Raw genomic sequence first — 8,389 nt, 5'->3', positions numbered from 1 at the left:
TTCTTCCTGTGATATTTTTGGCCAGCCCTTACTGCCTGGTCCTAGGAATGTGTCTCTTCTCTCTTCCCTTCTGCAGCGGACGAGAAGTAAAGACTTTCTCAAACCAGTTTCCTCAGAATCTGCCACGGAGTCCCGGGTTTGTGACCTGAGGCCTTTCTAGAGCTAGGCTCATTTGCTTGGTGGTGGTGACGGACACCTACTTAGGCCAATCAGTGTTCAGCCTCCCTGCTCCAACCCTCTCTCCATAGCATCTTCCACCACAGCGTTTCTGGTCGACATCCCTCAGGTGGGAGACTCTGATCCCAGGACCCTCTTCAGCCCGTGTGGGTCCTTGAGCCACAGCTTGAGGAATTTCATGATACAATTTTATGATGTAGTTGTTGTTATTTAGTCTCTAAGTCATGTCAGACTTTTTTGCAACCCTATGGATCACATCCCACCAGGGCTCCTCTGTCCATGGGGTGAGTACCCTTATTTGGTTCAGCTGGATCTCTTAGTTTGTGGTGTTACTGAAAAAATCTGGTTACAGGAGGGAGTCCTAAAAAAATACAGTTTTGCTAAAATGCTTGTTTTGAAAATGTGAATTTGTTTCAACATGATTGATGTATTTGGGAACAATTTGAACACAGGCAGATTTCTTTTTCTCTCTTTTTGGCCGCACTGTGTGGCATGCGGGATCTAAGTTCCCTGACCAGGGATTGAACCCATGCCCTCTGCAGTAGATGTGTGGAGTCTTCACCACTGGACCTCCTGGGAAGTCTCAAACTTCCTTTGTTTACGTGCAATTTTGTTTATGAAAAATAGGTGAAAACAGAAAGTAAAAACTGCACCCAGCTGAATGGACCACAACCACCTAGAAATGTGCAAGACACACACCTCAGACATCTGCCAGCTGCTTCAGTTCACCAGTCAGCACTGTGCTGAGCCACACCCCCTACATCCATGTTACAATTTCCCATCCAATTTCAGACACTTCACAATAACCCACAAGCCACAACCTTTCCCCCACCCACTTCTGTAAACTGGCTTCACGTCTTCTTCAAGGTAAATCCCACATTTATTATAGTATTCCTGTATTTCTTAACCACATAACATATGTAAACCTGTGTTGTCATTTTTATCACGTTGTTAAGACTTTTTGAATGTGTCATTGGTGACATTTTTGCATACTGTGCTTCTAGCCCCATTTTCCTCAAAAGTCTTGTGGCTTTTCTCGTGCTGGTTGGACACAGCGGAGCTGCTGGACTCTGGTGATTCCCGAACCTCTGGAAACCACAGTCTGTGAACTGGCACTCAGCATCCTGCCTGCTGCTCCCGATGTCCCCGGGATGGAGTGCTCCTCCAGGCGGCCGGGACACTATCCCAGGCCCCTTGAGGAAATCACCCGTGGGAGGACTAATCCTTTTTCTGTGGGTGTCACCTGCACCTTGAGGGAGCCCTCCCATTGCCACCGCACCTCCACACTGGACTCAGACAGTGCTGTGTGCTCTTTAATACACAAGGCAATCCAAAAAGGACGAGACTTATGGAGCACCAACTGTGTGCCATGTGCCCTGCTGGGCACCCAGGTGACTGTGGTGGTACCACACACATCACGGAGAATTACAGTGAGTGGGGCACACAGTGGGCGAGGGCTTGCCTGGGGACACTGAGGCAAAGGCCATCTGGCCCTGGTGGGGCGTCAGGGGCTCGTCCCAGAGGAATGACTTCTGAAGATCTCATCTCTCAGAAGGAGCTAGGTTAGCGGGCTGTTGCTTGGGGACAGGAAGGGGAAGGTACAGAGACCTGGAGTCCAGGGAGTTTGGTGCAGCTGAGGTGTGCAGAGGAGGAACTGAGGGGTGCTGAGCGGTCACCAGGGGCAGACCACTCAGGGCCCTGAGGCCCCGTCAGAGAGCATGGACTGTATGTATCCTGGGTTGTGGGTGGTGGGTGGTGGAGAGCGCTGCTCCTTTGAAAGTGTGTGTGTTGGCTTCCTCAGCTGTTGCGTGGACAGCGTGGTGTCAATACCAAAATGGTGAGCCCTCCTGGGCTGTGCTGGGCAGTCCAGCACCACATTTGTTCAGCCCAAACTGGGAAGTGTCCCTGTGAGAAACTCTACATCTTCAATGAGCAGTCAACAAAGAATATTTTAGTTTCAAATGTACTTTTAATTATTGTTAATTTTCAATTTAGTTACTTTGTGGTCAGAGAACAATTTGTTATAATATTGTTCCATGTAGCTGTCATTCTTTCATTTTGATATGTACAATAGTTTATACATCCATAATCTTGTCTGTGGATGTTTGTTTTGCTACTATGAACAGACACCATGAACTTTCTTATACATGTCCTCAGGCGTACATGTGCAGAAATTTATCTTGGACATATCTAGGGGTAGAATTCTGGGTTGTAGAAATGAAAGTTTCCAACTTCACAAGATAATGTCAAATTGATTTGCTGTTTGACTTACTTACCAGCAAAGTATGAAGTGATCCAGTTGCTGTATATCTTCTCCAGAACTCAATATTGTCAGACTTCTTGATTTTTTTCCAGTTGATATTAACTGATATCTCTGCAGTCTTGATTTCATTCAGCCAGTCAACAAATGTCTATTGAGTGCTTACTCTGTGCCTGGCACTGCTTTATGACTAGATTTGCAATCCCTTGATAATTTATGAGGTAAATGTGTCCTCATGTTTCATGGCCATTTGTGAGATACACATTGCCGTGTCCATCGGGGGTCTTCTTAGTCTATTAAATATCCGATCCCACCTTCAAGACTACCAAAGACCACCCTTGCAACCATCTGTTCAGACATGCAGGGAACAAAGATGGCCAGCATTGGGGCTACATCATCTTTTTTCTGAAGCAATCACGGAGTGATCTTTTTAAAAAGTATTTATTTGTTTATTTATTTGGCTGCACCAGGTCTCAGTTGCAGCACGCGAGATCTTTAGTTGAGGCAGGGGAACCCTTAATTGCTGCATGTGGGATCTAGTTCCTGACTGGGGATCAAACCTGGGCCCCCTGAACTGGGAGCATGGAGTCTTGGTCTCTGCACCTCCAGGGAGGTTCCCATGGAGCAGTTTATATAGCCATCAAGACTACATGTTTGGATCTTAGGTGCTAGCCCACACACAAGGGGATGAAATCCACACTGGGCAGGGCTTCTTGCAACAGTTACATAGACCTAGCTTCCAGAGTCTCCACAAGGGACATACTCTGCTTCAGGAGTCACTTTCCTCCAGGAAGCTCAGGGTTATGGCTTCTCTCAGGCATTCATGGTTCATTTCTAGTTTCTCTCTGTCCACACGCAGTTTCCAATAGGGGTGATTGTTACCATAAGCAGTGTCCCTAGTTAAATCATTAACACTCTGCCTGTATCTGGTTACCAGGGAACATAGCCAGAGAGTTACCCAAAGGTCAAATTCTCAAGCAGAAGAGGAAGTGGTTTGTTAACCTTTTGCCCACATTCATTGGAAACAAACAAACAAACAAACAAACTTCATTGAGGTGTAATTCTCACACAATAAAATGTACGCATTTTAAGCAAACAATTTGATGAGCTTTGAAAAATGTGTGTACCATGTAATCACCACTACAATGAGGTATAGAATTTTTCTGTTACCCCCAAAGTTTCCCTGTGCTTTTTCCTAGTAATCCTCACTTCCCATCCCTGGTCCTAGCAGGTTAGTCTTCTCTGGAGGAGTAATCAGACAGTGTACGTTCCTTTGTGTCTGGTTTCTTTTGTTTAGCCTGGCGTTTTTGAGAGGCATCCTTGTGGCTGTGCGCGTTACTAGTTTTTTCCTTTTTATGGATGAGTCATATTCTGTTACATCACTATCACAATGAGTTTATTCCTTTACCTGTCCCTGGACATTTCAGTCATTTCCTTTTTTTTTTTTCTTTGGTTATTATGAATAAAGCTTCTATGTACACGTGTATATAAATCTTCGGATAAAAATATAGGAATAGAACTGCTAGATCATACAATTCAGTTCAGTTCAGTCGCTCAGTCGTGTCCGACTCTGCGACCCCCATGAACTGCAGCACACCAGGCTTCCCTGTCCATCACCAACTCCTGGAGTTTACTCAAACTCATGTCCATCGAGTCGGTGATGCCATCCAACCATCTCATCCTCTGTCGTCCCCTTCTCCTCCCACCTTCAATCTTTCCCAGCATCAGGGTCGTTTCAAATGAGTCAGTTCTTCGCATCAGGTGGCCAAAGTATTGGAGTTTCAGCTTCAGCATCAGTCCTTCCAATAAATATTCAGGACTGATTTCCTTTAGGATGGACTGGTTGGATCTCCTTGCAGTCCAAGGGACTCTCAAGAGTCTTCTCCAACACCACAGTTCAAAATCATCAATTCTTCCTCACTCAGCTTTCTTTATGGCCCAACTTTCACATCCATACATGACTACTGGAAAAACCATAGCCTTAACTAGACGGTCCTTTGCTGGCAAAGTAATGTCTCTGCTTTTTAATATGCTGTCTAGCTTTGTCATAGCTTTTCTTCCAAGGAGCAAGCATCTTTTAATTTCATGGCTACAGTCACCATCTGCAGTGATTTTAGAGCCCAAGAAAATAACGTCTGTCACTGTTTCCCCATCTATTTGCCATGAAGTGATGGGGCCAGATGCCATAATCTTTGTTTTTTGAATGTTGAGCTTAAAGTCAGCTTTTTCACTCTCCTCTTTCACTTTCATCAAGAGGCTCTTTAGTTCTTCTTTGCTTTCTGCCATAAGGGTGGTGTCATCTGCATATCTGAGGTTATTGATATTTCTCCAAGCAATCTTGATTCCAGCTTGTGCTTTATCCAGCCCGGCATGTCACATGATGTACTCTGCATATTTTTTTGCATTGATCACTGAAGAAGCCTTTCGTATCTCTCCTTGCTATTCTTTGGAACTCTGCATTCAGATGGGTATATCTTTCCTTTTCTCCTTTGCGTTTTGCTTCTCTTCTTTTCTCAGCAATTTGTAAGGCCTCCTCAGACAACCATTTTGCCTTTTTGCATTTCTTTTTCTCGGGGATGGTCTTGATCCCTGCCTCCTGTACAATGTCACGAAACTCTGTCCATAATTCTTCAGGCACTCTATCAGATCTAATCCGTTGAATCTATTTCTCACTTTCACTGTAAGGGATTTGATTTAGGTCATATCTGAATGGTCTAGTGGTTTTCCCTACTTTCTTCAATTTAAGTCTGAATTTGGCAATAAGCAGTTCACGATCTGAGCCACAGTCAGCTCCCAGTCTTGGTTTTGTTGACTGTATAGAGCTTCTCCATCTTTGGCTGCAAAGAATATAATCAATCTGATTTCGGTGTCAACCATCTGGTGATGTCCACGTGTAGAGTCTTCTCTTGTGTTGTTGGAAGAAGGTGTTTGCTATGACCAATGTGTTCTCTTGACAATCTCTGTTAGCCTTTGCCTGCTTTATTTCGTACTCCAAGGCCAAACTTGCCTGTTATTCCAGGTATCTCTTGACTTCCTACTTTTGCATACTAGTCCCCTATGATGAAAAGGACATCTTTTTTTTTGGTATTAGTCCTAGAAGGTCTTGTAGATTATCATAGAACCGTTCAACTTTCTTCGGCATTACTGGGTAAAGCATAGACTTGGATTACCGTGATATTGAATGGTTTGCCTTGGAAACGAATAGAGATCATTCTGTCATTTTTGAGATTGCATCCACGTACTGCATTTCGGACTCTTGTTGACTATGAGGGCTACTCCATCTCTTCTAAGGGGTTCTTGTCCACAGTAGTAGATACAATGGTCATCTGAATTAAATTCTCCCATTCCAGTCCATTTTAGTTCACTGATTCCTGAAATGTCAATGTTCACTCTTGCCATCTCCTGTTTGACCACTTCCAATCTACCTTGATTCATGGACCTAACATTCCAGGTTCCTATGCAATATTGTTCTTTACAGCATCAGACTTTACTTCCATCACCAGTCACATCCACATCTGGGTGTTGTTTTCGCTTTGGCTCCGTCTCTTCATGGTTTCTGGAGTTATTTCTCCGCTCTTCTCCAGTAGCATATTGGGCACCTACTGACCTGGGGAGTTCATCTTTCAGTGTCATATCTTTTTGCCTTTTCATACTGTTCATGGAGTTCTCAAGGCAAGAATACTGACATGGTTTGCCATTTCCTTCTCCAGAGAACCACATCTTGTCAGAACTCTCCACCATGACCCGTCCGTTTGGGGTGGCCCTACACGGCATGGCTCATAGTTTCTTTGAGTTAGACAAGGCTGTGGTCCATGTGATCAGTTTGGTTAGTTCTCTGTGACTGTGGTTTTCATTCTGTAAATATCTGTTATAAACCGCCAGATTGTTTTCCAAAATGGTTATACCGTTTTACTTTTCCACCAACAGTAAATGAGAATTCCAGTTGCTCTGCATCTTTGGCAATGTGCTAATGTAAATCTTTTAATTTTAGCTGTTCTACTGAATGTAGAGTGGTATTTCATTGTAGTTTTAAATTGCATGTCCTTGATGGCTAATGATTTTGAGAATAATTCATGTGCTTACTGGCTATTTGCATATCTTCTTTTTTATATGTAGTTTTTAAACTTGATATATTGTATTTTCATTTTTATTCAATTAAAGAAATTTTCTTTCTTTTTTTTTGGCTTAGAGACTTGCGGGATCTTAGCTCCCTGATGAGGGATCAAACCTGCACCCCCTGCAGTGGAAGCACAGAGTCAACCACTTGACTGCTGGTGAAGTTCCTCTGGATCTTCTTTTATGAGCTTCCTAAAATTCTTTGCCCATTTAAAAAAAATTATGTTGAGTGTCTTCCAATTACAGCATTCCCTGGTGGCTCAGAGGTAAAGAAACTGCCTGCCAATGCAGGAGTCTGGGTCGGGAAGATCCCCTGGAGAAGGAAATGGCAGCCCACTCCAGTATTCTTGCCTGGAGAATCCCACGGAGAGGGGAGCCTCGTGCACTACAGCCCACGGGGCTGCAAAAGAGTCAGACAGGACTTATTGACTGAACAACAACAACAACACTTGTATGTCCAGATACAACTGTAACCCTTTGCAAATACATGTATTGCAAATATTTTCTCCAAGCTGTGGCTTGTCATTTCATTTCCTTTTCAAGAGCAAAAGCTTTTAAGTTTATCAAAATTTTTTTAAAATGGTCTGTGCTTTTTGTGTCCTATTTAGGAAATCTGTCTACATTTTATCTAGACGTTTTTATAATTTTAGCTTTCATATTTAGGTCTATGGTCCATTTTAAGTTAATTTTTGTATCTGTTGTAAGGTAAGGGTGGAGGTTCTTTCTCTTTAATATCGATATCTAATTGTTCTATTACCATTTGTTTAAAGAAATATGTATAGTATATTTCTGGATTTTCTATTCTGTCCACTGATCTGTATGTCTCCCTTAGGACACTATTATACTGTCTTGATCATTACAGCTTTACAGTAAATTTTGAAATCAGGCTCCTCTGTCCATGGGATTCTCTAGGCAAGAATACTGGAGTAGATTGCCATACCCTCCTTCAGGGGATCTTCCTAACCCAGGGATAAAACTTGCATCTCTTATGTCTCCTGTATTGGCAGGTGGGTTCTTTACCACTAGGGCCACCTGGGAAGCCCCTCAGCTCTCTGGGGTCAAACTCTGTTTCTGGATCGTTTACATCCTTGATTTCTGGTTCACCTTAAGGAGCGGGAGATGGCTCTTCAGCAGTCACTGTAGGGGTGGTGGCATCTGCTGGGCCGCAGGCTTTGCATTCCCTTTCGGGAGCCCTCACTCACATTTGGAGGCCCAAAATAGCTGATGGCTGTGACATTTCTTGCCCACCGGTATGGCAGAAAGGCTTTCATTTCACAAGGCCTTCTCTAGTAGCATAGATGAGAGTTGAGATGTTCAGCTCTGTGTGTGTGTGTGTGGTGGGCATTGTTGCATCTGGGGATTTCTGCAAGGTCCTCAGTTCCTGAAAAACCTGAGACAAAGCAGAACTCAGGAACACAGAACATTTTGGCGGCAGATGGGCCAAGCCACGCTGCTGCCTGGGGCGCAGCATCTAGGCCCAGTGGGGAAGGGCTCCCTGGGGAGCCACAGTGCCTGCCATCAGTGCCTCCCCTCCTAGCGCCCCATGCCTCCAGGCCAGGCCCTCACTGTGGGCCTCGCTGACTCTCCTGCCTTTACTCAAAGCACTTCCAGGTTCTTCACTGGAAGGGCCCAGTGGTTCATCCCTACCTGCAGAAGAGTTCGGACTCGAGCTCTGCGTCCACAGCTGACATGCTGACCTTTACCTTCCACTGTGGTCTCACCTCCTCGCTCTTCCACCTGCTCCCCCAGATGGGCCTCCGCACGTTTCCTAGGCTTTCAGTTCTGCTGCCTGCACGCCTCATGTGCTTCCCACTGATGCTGCTGCTGACCAGAGTC

This window comes from Giraffa tippelskirchi, chromosome 6, assembly GCF_054371585.1.
Source record: "Giraffa tippelskirchi isolate mGirTip1 chromosome 6, T2T-mGirTip1v1.2.pri, whole genome shotgun sequence".
Lineage (NCBI taxonomy): Eukaryota > Metazoa > Chordata > Mammalia > Artiodactyla > Giraffidae > Giraffa > Giraffa tippelskirchi.
The sequence above is the reverse complement of the archived record's forward strand: the minus strand, read 5'-3'. Positions refer to the sequence as shown.